Genomic DNA, 14,906 nt, shown 5'->3' with positions numbered 1-14,906 from the left:
CTGCCTTGTTTACCGCTCTGCAGTTTCCGCTCTGCTCCTGCCTTGTTTACCGCTCTGCGGTTTCCGCTCTGCTCCTGCCTTGTTTACCGCTCTGCGGTTTCCGCTCTGCTCCTGCTTAGCTTGCCGCTCTTACGGTTTCCACTCTGCTCTTGCCTTGCTTGCCGCTCCTGCGGTTTCTGCTCTGCATCTGCTCGCTGCTCCGGCAGTCCTGTCCTGCTCTGCTTCTGCTCGCTGCTCCGGCAGTCCCGTCCTGCTCTGCATCTGCTCGCTGCTCCGGCAGTCCTGTCCTGCTCTGCTTGCACTCACTGCTCCGGCAGTCCCGTCCTGCTCTGCTCTTGCCCACCGCTTCGGGCATTCCCTCTCTGCTGTGTTTGGCTACCGCATCTGCGGTTCTGTTTCTGTGACCCAGTCTGTACTGGGTCTTGTCCTCTCTGTGCTCCAGCCCGTCCTTTCGGCCAGTACCTCCCCGCCTGCATACTCGCCTGTATCCACCCGTCTGCATACCTGCCGTGTTCGCTTATATCCACCAGTCTGTGCCAGCCTAACCTGCCTGTACCAGTAATCCCTGTGTGGGTCAACCCCCGTGTCCGGAGTTTGACCTGGAGTAGCACCTGGTCCCTCTGCCCGGTTTCTCCTTGGTGCACTGGCGTCGTATGCCGTCGTGCCACCTTGGTCGGATCGGCCAGATACTTAGTCACGCCCCTCCAGGCACTCTCTGGTTCATGGTCCAGTCGAACCACTACTCCCGCACACGCCAGTCAGTCCGGGCGTGTGCATAACAGCATGCTCAGGCCATGGTTCCCGTTGAGCCCCACGGCCTTCGCTCTCTCAGACGTTTTCTAGTGAATACATGCATTAAAAATAAATAGATACATTTTTTTTTCCCTTAGCTGAGTTCCAGGCGAATTACGCACCGTCCAGATGGATCTATCAGCTCTCGTTCCTGCGGATCCGCCACGTTACTATGGGGATCCAAGACAGTGTCGTGCATTTGTGGAGCAATGCATGCTACACTTTAAGGCCTACCCTCTCTATTTTCCTTCCGATTGGGCTAAAGTGGCCTTTATGATTGACTACCTAGCGGGTGATGCCTTGAAATGGGTCACCCCCTATGGGAAGCATGGAATCCTGTCGTCCTTGACCTGCAGGCCTTCCTGGTGGCCTTTCGTGTGGTCTTCGAGGACCCTAACCCTGAAGCCCCTGCTGAAGCTTCACTTCCCAATATCCCGGAGCAGCCCCGACGGGTAATGTGTGTGGGTAGCGCAATAGTCCTCCAGCCCAATGAGACTACTGCCCACCCAGAATCCTCACAGGGTGACTACGCTTTCCGGAATACTTCTCCCAACCTCAAGAGGCAGTCAAGACGTGCTAGACGTAGAGGCAAGCCGTCACGCCAGGGTCTGTCCTCCCTGAGACCTCCTGACCCCAACCTTGAAGTCCCTACTGAAGCTTCATCTCCCTGTATCCCGGAGAAGCCCCAATGGGTAATGTGCGTGGGTAGTGCACCAGTTCTCCTGCCCGAAGAGACTTCTGCCCATCCAGACTCCACACAGGAGAACTTCCTGCACCCGGCATCAGATGCTTCACCCACTTTAACCGGTGTGCATGTCCAAGGATGCTCCAAAGCTGTCGTTACCTCAGAGTCTGTGCACCTCTACTACCTGGTGGAGGACCCCCTGTTGCCTCCTGAATCCTCCGGGATACCACTCGATGACAAATGGAGAGAGACTTCTCTACACCCGGTACTCGATACTTTGTCCGCTTCGTCCTGTGAGCCTGACAATGGGTACCCCAAAGTGGTAGTTACCCCCGAGTCTCTACACCCCTCCGACCAGGCGGAGGACCTCCAGTTGTCTCCTGAACCCTTCGGGGTGCTACCTGGTAGCGAAAGGACAGAGACTCTCCTATACTCTGTACCTGATACCTCGCTCGCTTCGTCCAGTGAGTCCAACCTAGTGTACTCCGAAGCAGAGGTTAACCATGAGTATCTACACCCCTCTGACCAGGCGGAGGACCTCCAGTTGTCTCCAGAACCCTTCGGGGTGCCACCTGGTGGTGAATGGACAGAGACTTTCCTATATCCTGGATCTGATACCTCGCTTGCTTCGTCCAGTGAGTCCGACCTAGTGTACACTGAAGCAGAGGTTACCCGTGAGTCTCTACACCCCTCTGACCAGGCGGAGGACGGCCAGTTGTCTCCAGAACCCTTCGGGGTGCCACCTGGTGGTGAATGGACAGAGACTTTCCTATACTCGGTACCCGATACCTCGCCTGCTTCGTCCAGTGAGTCCGACCTTGTGTACTCTGAAGCAGATGTTTTCTCTGAGCCTCTGCACTCTTCTGACCCGGCGGAGGACCTCCAGTTGTTTCCTGAATCCTCCGGGGTACCACCAGATAACAAAGAGGCAGTGACTTTTCCTCATCCTGTACCTGATAACCCGTCTATTTCTTCCTGTGAGCTTGACAAGATGTACCTCGAAGCAGAGATTACCCCCAAGTCTCTGTCCCCCTCCAACCCGGTGGAGGACTTCCAGTTGTCTCCTGTACCCTCTGGGATGCCACCTGAAAGTATGTGGAGTGAGACTTCCTTGTGTGCTGTTCCTGGTACTCCACCCATTTCGTCTGTTGCTAAGGGTGGCTGGATGGGAGGTAGCATCCTAGCTACCCAGAGGAGACCAGTTTTTCCGGTGGACAGTGGAAGTGATCTCTTCAAAGGGAAGAATTGGCCCTCAAATTCCCTGCAGGAGATTCTGGCAGGCCTGAAGAAGAGGGGGCGTAAGGGGGGGGTACTGTAACATACCTGGCGGAGTCCTTGCATAGTGGTCCATCTCCCACTGTGCAAGAGCGCGCACTTGATCTCCTGTCCAGAATGTCTCTCTGGCTTCCCTCCATGCTGTCTGTTTGTGTCTGTTTCTGCTGCTTAAGGGCGGCGCCCGATCACTTCCTGCTTTTTGTACCTGCTGTGGGTCACACCCCTTGTGCGTCCTCAGCCTATTGCTGTCTGTCACCTGGTATATAGCTCAGCTGCTCCCATCTATCCCTGCCTGAGCATAGTGTTTCATTCAGTGTGTGCTTGCACTCTGAAGGTGCCAGGTCCCGTTCTTTGTCTCCTGCCTTGCGGTATCAGTTCCCGTGTCTGAACTGAGTCCTGTCTATGTCTCCTGCCTTGCGGTATCAGTTCCCGTGTCTGAACTGAGTCCTGTCTATGTCTCCTGCCTTGCGGTATCAGTTCCCGTGTCTGAACTGAGTCCTGTCTGTGTACTCTTGCCTGCTGCCTCTCCTGGAGGCTGTATTTCCAGTCCTGTCTGAACACGCTCCTAGCCTGTTCCTCCCGCCTTCTAGGGGCCGATTACCTAGACCCGCTCCTGTATCTTGTCTGTCCTGTCTGAACACGCTCCTTGCCTGTTCGTCCCGCCTCTCTGGGGGCCGTATTCCCAGACCCGCTCCTGTATCCCGCTGCAGTGTCGGTCTCCTCCGTACACTCAGTTCCAGTCTGAACTCTCTCCTATCCTTTACCTGTTTTGCCTCTATGTCCGTCCCCTTCCTTTTTCTGCAGAGTCTGAACTTGTACCTAACTCATGCTTGTTGTCTCTGTACTCACGTTTGTGAGTTTGTGGTCCACTCGCTACTTCACTGCAAGTACCCTGTGGGTATCTGGCTCTGCCTTTCTCTTCCTGTCTGTTCCGTGGGAACAGAGCCCTGTCCCCCCTGCTCTGCTTTGTTTGCCGCTCTGCGGTTTCCGCTCTGCTCCTGCCTTGTTTACCGCTCTGCGGTTTCCGCTCTGCTCCTGCCTTGTTTACCGCTCTGCGGTTTCCGCTCTGCTCCTGCCTTGTTTACCACTCTGCGGTTTCCGCTCTGCTCCTGCCTTGTTTACCGCTCTGCGGTTTCCGCTCTGCTCCTGCTTAGATTGCCTCTCTTGCGGTTTCTGCCCTGCTCCTACCTTGCTTGCCGCTCCTGCGGTTTCTGCTCTGCTCCTGCCTTGTTTGCCGCTCTGCGATTTCTGCTCTGCTCCTGCCTTGTTTGCCGCTCTGCGGTTTCCGCTCTGCTCCTGCCTACTTAGCCGCTCTGCGGTTTCCGCTCTGCTCCTGCCTTGTTTACCGCTCTGTGGTTTCCGCTCTGCTCCTGCCTTGTTTACCGCTCTGCGGTTTCCGCTCTGCTCATGCCTTGTTTACCGCTCTGCGGTTTCCGCTCTGCTCCTGCTTAGCTTGCCGCTCTTGCGGTTTCCACTCTGCTCTTGCCTTGCTTGCCGCTCCTGCGGTTTCTGCTCTGCATCTGCTCGCTGCTCCGGCAGTCCTGTCCTGCTCTGCTTCTGCTCGCTGCTCCGGCAGTCCCGTCCTGCTCTGCATCTGCTCGCTGCTCCGGCAGTCCTGTCCTGCTCTGCTTGCGCTCGCTGCTCCGGCAGTCCCGTCCTGCTCTGCTCTTGCCCACCGCTTCGGGTATTCCCTCTCTGCTGTGTTTGGCTACCGCATCTGCGGTTCTGTTTCTGTCACCCAGTCTGTACTGGGTCTTGTCCTCTCTGTGCTCCAGCCCGTCCTTTCGGCCAGTACCTCCCCGCCTGCATACTCGCCTGTATCCACCCGTCTGCATACCTGCCGTGTTCGCTTATATCCACCAGTCTGTGCCAACCTAACCTGCCTGTTCCAGTAATCCCTGTGTGGGTCAACCCCCGTGTCCAGAGTTTGACCTGGAGTAGCACCTGGTCGCTCTGCCCGGTTTCTCCTTGGTGCACTGGCGTCGTATGCCGTCGTGCCACCTTGGTCGGATCGGCCAGATACTTAGTCACGCCCCTCCAGGCACTCTCCGGTTCATGGTCCAGTGGAACCACTACTCCCGCACACGCCAGTCAGTCCGGGCGTGTGCATAAAAGCGAGCAATCTGGCCGTGACGGGGCGGGCTCCGAAGGGTCCATGCAAAGTCTGTGCCGTCCCTACAGGTGTGGTTTGTTTAGCAGTGATTCACCCGCCACATCAGGTGTCTTCAAAAATGTCTCGGCGCAGGGTCTCCTGCAGGCTAAACCCTTCATCGCGGTAATGTGACAGAAAGAGCAAGCTGGACCCGTAACTTGGGGGCGGAGCGAGACGTCCAGGGGTGAATGAAGGAAGAGGGTGAGATGGTTGCCAGTGACTTTGAGCTGCTCTTCAGGGGGGAGGGTCGTGTTGCCTGCAAAGGTCTTCTGCTTGGGGTTACCGGTGGTTGCCTCCAGCCATGCGGGAGACGCTGGTCCTGGTGAAAAGGAGCCTAGTATTAAAAGTAAAGAAGCAACAATGCTGGAGGCCCACGGTGATCAGAAGGATGATGGTATTTTGCAGAGATGAAATAGTGCAAGAGAGAAAGCAAATGAAAAAAAGAAAAGAGAATGAATGTGTGCACTTGTGAAAGAGAATGGAAAAAAGGCATAGAAGAGAGTGCCCCCTGCTGGTGGAAGGAAGGAAAAAGCAGAAGCCTACAGCACCTGGTATTCCCAAGCGGTCTCCCATCCACATACTAACCAGGCCCAACCCTGCTTAGCTTCCAAAATCAGATAAGAGCAAGAGTGTTCAGGGTGGTGTGGCCGTAGGCAGAGACAAACCTCTCACTTGCTGCTTTTCTACTTTGACGTCTGGCTGCCGGCTACCCTTTCCAGTGCTCAGCAAGACCAGGTCCTTTTGTGCTTTCCCTTCTCTTCAATTTTTTTGCTGGCTTCCTTAAAAGGTCTTGTAGACACAACGCCCCACTCAGAGCCGCTGAGCTCACTGATCGGCTGCAGCGCTGTCGACGGAGCGTCAGCTTCACGGCCAATGCCACAGGCAGGGAGCAGAGGCGAGACTCACCGGTAGACCCGGGTAGGGTGAGTACAGCGCGGTTAGTTGCTTTCTAATAGCCTGCAGCCGGGGATTCACTTTTAATGAAAGGGAACAATCCCTTTGACTGTCTGCAGCGCGCCACACCTAGGAAGCGCACTCTCACACACAAGCCAGCATGCACACGTGCTCGCACGTGACAACACCCCCTATCTGCCCCTACAACCTCTCCGTCACCATGCATCAGACTCTCCTGCCTGTTTTATGATTTCAGGTAACTAGCAGGAATCACCCCTGATTGGTTACACAAGCTTCTTTGCAGAGAAACATGTTACTTCTGCTGGCCCTCGCTAGGCGGCCGGCATCCAAAACCTTCCCTGGGCACCTGCTGAAAGCCTGGCCCCTTCACGGCCCCGGGTGCTTTTAACGCCATCATTTCCACACAGCAAGCTGCGGAGTCAATAAGCACTCCTAGCCGTGGCAAGGAGCTCGGTGTCAGGCCTGCGTGAAGGCGGCGGGGTAGCGTACTCAGCTGCTAACTGGCTCAGAGGCCTTGGGGCTTCCATCATCTAAGTTACTTAAGGTCGGTGTCCGGCAAGGCGCCGATCCATGCTAGCCGAGCTGGGCAGTAGGGCAAAACGTCATCAAAATGGTCTACAGCACCCGGTGTTCCCAGGAGGTCTCGCATCCAAGTACTGTCCGAGCCCAGCACTGCTTTGCTTCCGAGATCAGAAGAGATCAGGCGTATCCAAGGTGGTATGGCCAGTAGACGCTGCTTGATCCATCGCCCGGCCAGCTTTTCTCAGGATCGCTTGGTGGCGAGCAATCTGGCCGTGACGGGGCAGGCTCCGAAGGGTCCATGCAAAGGCTGTGCCGTCCTTACAGGTGTGGTTTGTTTAGCAGTGATTCACTCGCCGCATCAGGTGTCTTCAAAAATGTCTCGGCGCAGGGTCTCCTGCAGGCTAAACCCTTCATCGCGGTAATGTGACAGAAAGAGCACGCTGGATCCGTAACCTGGGGGCGGAGCGAGACATCCAGGGGTGAATGAAGGAAGAGGGTGAGATGGTTGCCAGTGACTTTGAGCTGCTCTTCAGGGGGGAGGGTCGTGTTTCCTGCAAAGGTCTTCTGCTTGGTGTTACCGTTGGTTGCCTCCAGCCACGCGGGAGACGCCGGTCCTGGTGAAAAGGAGCCTAGTATTAAAAGTAAAGAAGCAACAATGCTGGAGGCCCACGGTGATCAGAAGGATGCTGGTATTTTGCAGAGATGTAATAGCGCAAGAGAGAAAGCAAATGAAAAAAAGAAAAGAGAATGAATGTGTGCACTTGTGAAAGGGAATGGAAAAAAGGCATAGAAGAGAGTGCCCCCTGCTGGTGGAAGGAAGGAAAAAGCAAAAGCCTACAGCACCTGGTATTCCCAGGCGGTCTCCCATCCAAGTACTAACCAGGCCAAACTCTGCTTAGCTTCCAAGATCAGACGAGATCAGGCGTGTTCAGGGTGGTGTGGCCGTAGGCAGAGATAATCTCTCACTTGCTGCTTTTCTACTTTGACGTCTGGTTGCCGGCTGCCCTTTCCAGTGCTCAGCAAGACCAGGTCCTTTTGTGCTTTCCCTTCTCTTCAATTTTTTTGCTGGCTTCCTTAAAAGGTCTTGTAGACACAACTAGTGTTGAGCCACCCCCGTAGTGTTAGAGTTCGGTTCGGTTCGTCGAACACCTTCGAACACCGTTAAAACCAATGGCAGGCAAACCAAAACACATAGAAACACATAGAAAACACCTTCAAAGGTGTCCAAAAGCTGACAAACTGCTCAGAAGACATAACTAACACATGGAAAAGTGACAAGTACATATAGTCATGCGAAAATAAAAGAGGTGGAGGAGTAAAAGGAGGGGGAGACACAGATATAGGCATGTCATGCCCTTCTAAAATCCAAAAAGTGAGAAGCCGACACGGCCAGTCCGCTCCTGCCTGTGCCACCTCCGTGTCGCCGGGTTTGTGCCAGAGCCGCGGTGGACCCTGACGGCCAGCCCCCCTCTCCTAATACTGGTGCCTGTCCGCTGGTGGGTGGAGCCCCCCGCGGTGGGGGGGGGTAACATCTGCAGAAGAAAGACCATCTTCCAGCCAAACTAACATGTCGACTTCTTTTCGTGGACAATGTGATACGATCCCTTTGTTACGGACACGCCCATCGCTACAAATTCCAGATGAGGCACAAAAACAGCAGGTGCTTCAGCGGATATCAAGTGCTCCTTCAAGTGGGCTCTCCTCCACCTCAACTTCAACATCACAAATACTCCAGTCCTCAGAGGTGTCACCCCAATCGCACTTGCTTCCTCACAGCTCCCAAGTCTCCAGCTGCCGGTCTGGGTATGGGGTAACACAGATGGTTGAGTCTGCACAGCTGTTTACTCATACTATAGCCTGGGAAACGGAGGTCTGCTCCAGAGCTTCTGTTAATCCAGACGAGGAAATGATCTGCACTGATGCCCAGAATCTTTATAAGTCGGATCCAGGACCAGATGAAGAAGGTTCTGAGCATAATGTAGACCCTCGTTCCCAAACTGTAACTCCTCTTGGTGGAGACAATGATGAAGACGATGATGAGACTCAAATACCTGATTGGAGCGACAACTTGACTTTTCGGTCAGGGCAGGAAGAGGTTGGCTTTGAGGACGACGGGTGTGATAACACACAGGGTGATGATGACAAGGTTGGAGATCCCACTTACTGTCAACCCACAGTCAGCCAGTCGATGAGGTCACCCGGGCCTTTGCCTGGCCTTTGGGATGTCGCGGTGGTCGGCTCCCTGGCCCGTACCCTGGGGTCACTCTTTAAAAGGGTGGATAATTGTTAATTTTATAAGAGTTTGTGACACCACCTGTGGTATCTGGTGAGAAGCACCAGCGCTGCAGCAGTCCACTGAGGCCCGTGATAAGGCAGCTCGATGGTATAGCTCCCCACAGGTGGAGCTAGGTCTCAGGGCAGCGTATGCAGGGGGAATGCAGGACAGGCGAGACCCAGCTGGGTCAGAGCAAGAACGGAAACGGACACGGTAGTCACTTCAGTACCTTTTACTGGAGGAAATTCAGGCACATCCTGGAGCACTGTAGGGTGAAGGGTGCATATCAGGATCATCCCCAATGAGCGGGTGTAGGGCCTCCTGTTTCTTGCCTCTGCGCAGTAAGTTTCTGACCTGCCTGGAGCTAGGCCTAACTTTGTCTCTGTCCTGCGCTGGCTGACCTTGTGGTAGGGCCTTCTCTTGAAGTTCACGCTCCCAGTATGCGGGGCCTAAGCGTCTCCTGGCTCTGTTACGTCTCAACACCTTAGCGATCCTGGGACTTGTAGTTATCCAGGGATTCCGGTTATGCCTTACTGGGTCATAGAGATCCCGGTAAGCTCGGATCCGGTGTCCGGTAAATGCTTCGGGGTGAGCTGGTTAAGCTCCTCTGCCCCTTATGTACTAACTCGCCACTCGCCTTCGGCCTACTCGGGCCCTCAATAGGCTATACACACTAACGGCAGCTTGCCGCGCTTCACCGATCTTATGACGCCGGCACACCTTAAGCTCTATCTGGGCTCCCTGAATCTAGCTAGCAGGAGCCTCGTGCTCCACTGCTGAACTATTAACTGAGTTCTCTAGACTAGACTGAGCTCCAATGCAGACTGACCTCTTTTAGGCTTCTCTACTGCAGGAACTCTTCAGAGGAACTGAACTGCCTAGCTCCACCTTCCCTATTTATATCCCTAACGGGCTCCCTCTGCTGGTCTGAGGTGGAAGGTGGAGATGTGTGAATGTTTATGGGGCCTCTTGTGGAGGATTCCATCAATACACTCTTCTAGGATCTGTGATACCAAACGCAGCGGGGCGTCACAGATGCTATTGACGACTAGGTTAGGTTGCGCCTTCCTGGACAGAGACGGAGTACTGGAAGCACGTCAACAACTGCATCCTCAACCACAACTCCGCCTCTGACCACAAGTCATAGTGGCTCTTCAGGTCGCATGGGCTCTAAGCCTTGCATAGCCTGGGCATTTATTCAGATCGATAAGGATGACCCAACTCGTGTTATCTGTAATATTTGTCACCAAAAGCTAAGTAGAGGCCAAAAAATCCATAGTTTGAGTACTTCATGCATGTACCGTCACATGGATATGAAGCATAAGTTGCAGTGGGAAGCTCACTGTGCTACAATGCGGCCTAGCAGGCTGGGCCAACCACCGTCTGCCCCATCTTGTGCATTCGCGGCCTCTTCATCCTCTGTGACTGGGGGGACACACATGTTTTTGGACGCAGACCTGCCACCTCTTTACCTGCAACAGCCAGTGTGATTGGCAGGTCGTCAGTTCATTGGGAAGTGGAAACACCTGCTGGTGTTGAGAGCTCTCTGACATCGAGAGCACCACCTTTGGATCAAGGCAACCTAACATGTCGGCCTGCATCTTCCTCACAGACCGGCAGTTTGCCAGGGACACCCTACTCAACCCCGTCAAAGCACAACAGCCAGCCCTCGGTCCCTCAGATGTGGACAAGTAAAAGACCATTTCCTCCTAGCCATGAGAAAGCTAAGAGGTTGAATTTCACCATCTGCAAGCTGTTGGCTACAGAAATGCTGCCTTTCCGCCTGGAGGACACAGTGGATTTTTGAGACCTTATGTCCGTCGCAGTGCCCCAGTGTAGCATCGGCGTCTCTGCCCCGTTCTAGGCAGAGATGCCGTCCCTCTCACCTCCCCGCTCCTGGCGCGGCGTCCTCCAGCGCTGCTCTCCCCGCTGCTTCCGGCACGCGCTCCTTCCCCGGCAGTGTGCTTAGGGCGCGCGCGCGCTCGCTCCCCCTCTCTTAAAGGGACCGCGCGCGCCGTCCTAAGGAGTCCCCGGCCAATTGCCGGAGGACCTCCCATATAAAAGGCACCTCCTCCAAAATGGAGGTGCCCGAGCAATGCTGTAGCACTGTTCACTACTCTGCTTCAGCCCTCAGGTCCCGTTGCCAGTTACCTGCCAGATACCTGCCAGATTCCTGCCAGTCTGCTGTCTAATTCCTGCCTGATATCCTGCTACCTGCCTGCTAGCCTGAGGTCCGACGGTCTGCCTTACTACTCCTGTCAGTCTGTCAAAGGACCAGCTTGCCCGCTCACCTGGGAGCGCACATCAACAACCTGCCTGCTTGCCTGAGGTCCGACGGTCTGCCTTCCAACTCTTGTCAGTCTGTCTATGGACCAGCTTGCCCGCTCACCTGGGAGCGCACATCTGCTACCTGTCTGCTAGCCTACCTGGAGACTGTCCCGGTCACCTGCTGTGACTGCCTGCCTGGTCGCCACCCGCTCCCTTACAGGGACCGCCCCCTTGTATAGTAGCCCAGAGGTTCCGCCTCCCAGACCCGTTACAGTTTGCTCGGGCCATGGAACCCGGTGGCCCCCAAGATCCCTCGCTCTCGGACCTGTGTCATGAACTGTCCCGTCAGAGGTCCCAACAGGAGTCCATCCTGGGTCACCTGCGGAATGTCAATTCTCGCCTGGACACTCTGACTGCTCTGCCTGCAACCACCGCCAGTGCCATGACTCGCAATCCGGCAGCTCCACTGCCCACTAATAACATGGTATCCTACCCCGGACCCCGGCTTTCTGCACCTCCTCGTTTCGGAGGCGACTCCGCCCAGTCTCGGGGCTTCATAAACCAGTGCACCCTGCACTTTGAACTCCTGTCTCACCAGTTTAACTCCGACAGGGCCAAAATTGCCTTCATCATGTCCCATCTCACCGGAGAGGCCCTGGCCTGGCTAAATCCTCTATGGGAGAGAGGAGACCCCCTGGTGTCCGACTTGCCTGCCTTTCTCACGGCTTTCCGGAAAGTCTTCGACGAACCCGGACGGAAGACCTCATCCGCATCATCTCTGCTACGCCTCCGTCAGGGAAGTCTCACCGTGGGCCAATATGCCATACGGTTCCGTACCCTTGCCTCGGAGCTGGCCTGGGATAATGACGCTCTGGTTTCCGTCTTCTGGGAGGGTCTGTCCAGCCATATAAAAGATGAACTTGCCGGTCGGGATATTCCTACCACTCTCGATGACCTAATAACTCTTGCCACCCGGATTGACCTGCGGTTCCAGGAGCGTGCCAAAGAGGTCACCCGTGAGAGGAGGTTTCCACGTCTAGCTCCTACTTTTCAGAAACCCGTCACTCCCTCCGTCTCTCCTCAGCTACACTCTCCTGAGCCTATGCAGGTCGACCAGACCAAGATGGTCGGTTCTCGGCAAGAATCTCGCCGAGCCGAGAAAAGCTGTTTCTATTGTGGCAGTATGAAGCACTTCATCCGTTCCTGCCCGGAAAAGCCGGGAAACGCCAGTGTCTAGGACCACTCGGAGAGGTCGTCCTAGACAAAAGTAAGCCCTCTCCGTCTCTGACCTGACCGGTCTCTATTGCTTGGGGAGAAAACCGTCTCTTTGAACTCGCCCATCTGGATTCTGGAGCTACTGGAAACCTCATCTCCCAGTCTCTGGTAGAGAGATACCATATTCCCACCAAGTCCCTGGCTGAACCATTGTCAGCCGCCTCCGTGGATGGAAGACTTCTCTCGGAGACCATCCTGCTCGTCACCGAACCCATAACCCTGCAGGTGGGAATGCTGCACTCTGAGGAGATCTCATTCCATGTGCTGTCCGGACTTTCTCACTTCCTGTTGCTAGGTCTACCTTGGCTCCAGACACATGAACCCGTATTGAACTGGCGGTGCGGTGAAGTACTCCGATGGGGTCCTGATTGCCATAGGACCTGCCTGGTCCCGGTCCGTCCACTTCGCCCTCAGCCTACTCCAGCTAACTTACCTGGTCTCCCGGCTCCCTACTGGCCCTATGCGGACGTCTTCGGTAAGAAGGAAGCTGAGACGTTGCCACCCCATAGGCCATACGATTGCCCGATCGACCTGGTACCTGGCACCACTCCTCCCCGTGGGCGTATCTACCCGTTGTCTGCAGCCGAGACCCGAGCCATGTCTGAGTACATTGAAGAGAATCTGGCTAGGGGATTTATCCGAAAATCTACCTCCCCGGCTGGAGTCGGATTCTTCTTTGTCAAAAAGAAAGACGGCTCGCTACGTCCGTGTATTGACTACAGAGGACTCAATCTCATCACGGTAAAAAACAAATATCCCCTGCCACTCATCTCCGAATTGTTTGACCGTCACAAGGCCTCCAGGATCTTCTCCAAGCTGGATCTACGAGGAGCGTATAATCTGGTCCGTATCCGTCAAGGAGACGAGTGGAAGACGGCATTCAATACCCGGGACGGTCACTACGAGTACCTTGTGATGCCCTTCGGTCTCTGTAATGCTCCCGCGGTCTTTCAGGAACTAGTCAACGACATCTTCCGTGACCTCCTGTACTCCTGCGTAGTGGTATACCTGGACGATATCTTGGTCTTCTCTCCGGATCTCCCCACACACCGGAGGGATGTTCGTCAGGTCCTGCTTAGGCTTCGGCAGAACCACCTTTACGCCAAATACGAGAAGTGCCTCTTCGATCAGACCTCCCTTCCGTTCTTGGGCTATGTCATCTCCCAAACAGGTCTGCAAATGGATCCCGAGAAGCTCTCTTCCGTTCTAAAATGGCCTCGTCCTGAAGGTTTGAAGGCGATACAGCGATTCCTGGGCTTCGCTAATTATTATCGTCTTTTCATCCCACACTTCTCGTCTCGGACTGCTCCCATGTCTGCACTTACCCGTAAGGGGGCTAACCCCAGAACATGGTCGCCTGAAGCCGAGAAGGCCTTCCTTTCCCTAAAGAAAGCCTTCGCCTCTGCTCCCGTCCTGCACCATCCGGACTGTAATAAACAATTCTACCTGGAGGTTGATGCCTCCTCTTCCGGAGCCGGAGCGGTGCTCACCCAGAAGTCTTCTACTGGGAGAATGGTAACGTGCGGCTTCTTCTCCAAAATCTTCTCCTCGTCGGAGTGCAACTACTCCATTGGAGACTGGGAATTGCTAGCCATCAAATTGGCACTGGGAGAGTGGCGCTATCTGCTTGAAGGGGCTCTCTACCCGGTAATTATCTACACGGATCACAAAAACCTGGCATATCTCCAAAATGCCCAGAGACTCAATCCTCGCCAGGCCCGGTGGTCGTTGTTTTTTGCCCGCTTCGACTTCATTCTTCATTTCCGTCCGGCGGACAAGAACGTCAAAGCTGATGCCTTGTCCCGGTCCTTCCTGTCCTCCTATCAAGAGGAGGAACCTACGCACATCATCGACTCCTCCAAGGTGATGAATGTGGCCCCCTTGGATCTGACTCGTCTTCCACCCGGTAAGACGTTCGTAGCTGTGCCAGATCGGGAGAGGGTTCTTCGCTGGGGACATTCTTCTAAACTAGCTGGCCATGCTGGCCAAAAGAAGACCTTCCAACTTATTACCCGGCATTACTGGTGGCCTACCCTGCGTAAGGACGTGGAAGACTTCGTCGCGGCCTGTTCATCCTGTGCCCGTAACAAAGTTCCCCGACATCTACCTGCCGGCCATCTCCTGCCCCTTCCCGTACCTGCTGCTCCTTGGCAACACATCGCTATGGACTTTATCACCGACCTTCCAGTTTCTGCCGGTTGCACTGTCATTTGGGTTGTCGCTGACCGTTTTTCTAAGATGGCCCACTTCATTCCCCTGCCTGGTCTTCCGTCTGCACCCGAGCTGGCTAAAGACTTTATCCGCCACATCTTCCGTCTCCATGGTCTGCCCCTCCACATCGTGTCGGATCGTGGGGTTCAGTTCACCTCTCGCTTCTGGAGAGCCACATGTAAGCTGCTGGACATTACCCTGGATTTCTCCTCCGCTTACCACCCTCAGTCCAATGGTCAAGTGGAGCGGATCAATCAGATCTAGTCCAGCTACCTCCGGCACTTCGTTGATGCTCACCACTCGGACTGGGTGGATCTCCTACCATGGGCCGAGTTCTCTTATAACAACCATGAGAGCGAGTCCTCTTCCAAATCCCTGTTCTTTATAGTCGGTGGCCAACATCCCCGGATTCCACTTCCTGTCTCCGTTTCTGTGGACAACCCTGCTGCGGAGTCTCTTGTCAGCGAATTTTCTACTATTTGGGAGAGCACCAGGTCCGCTCTTCTACTCTCCTCTGAGCGGATGAAGAGATATGC

The 14,906-nt window shown here is 54.9% G+C and overlaps 1 non-coding gene and 2 pseudogenes across 1 annotated transcript; all 3 read right to left on the bottom strand.

Moving 5' to 3' along the window:
- Positions 1-5,440: 5,440 nt before the first annotated feature.
- LOC141269003 (5S ribosomal RNA) lies at positions 5,441-5,559 on the bottom strand (annotated as a pseudogene).
- Positions 5,560-6,431: 872 nt separating this feature from the next.
- Positions 6,432-6,551, bottom strand: LOC141269233 (5S ribosomal RNA; annotated as a pseudogene).
- Positions 6,552-7,172: 621 nt separating this feature from the next.
- Positions 7,173-7,291, bottom strand: LOC141266909 (5S ribosomal RNA). Its single transcript, XR_012320928.1, has one exon. It is a non-coding gene; the product is annotated as a 5S ribosomal RNA (ribosomal RNA).
- Positions 7,292-14,906: the final 7,615 nt, after the last annotated feature.

This window comes from Phyllobates terribilis, unplaced genomic scaffold (genome assembly GCF_046119375.1).
Source record: "Phyllobates terribilis strain yellow unplaced genomic scaffold, ASM4611937v1 Scaffold_4__5_contigs__length_816908805, whole genome shotgun sequence".
Lineage (NCBI taxonomy): Eukaryota > Metazoa > Chordata > Amphibia > Anura > Dendrobatidae > Phyllobates > Phyllobates terribilis.
This window is presented reverse-complemented; position numbering and strand designations above follow the sequence as displayed.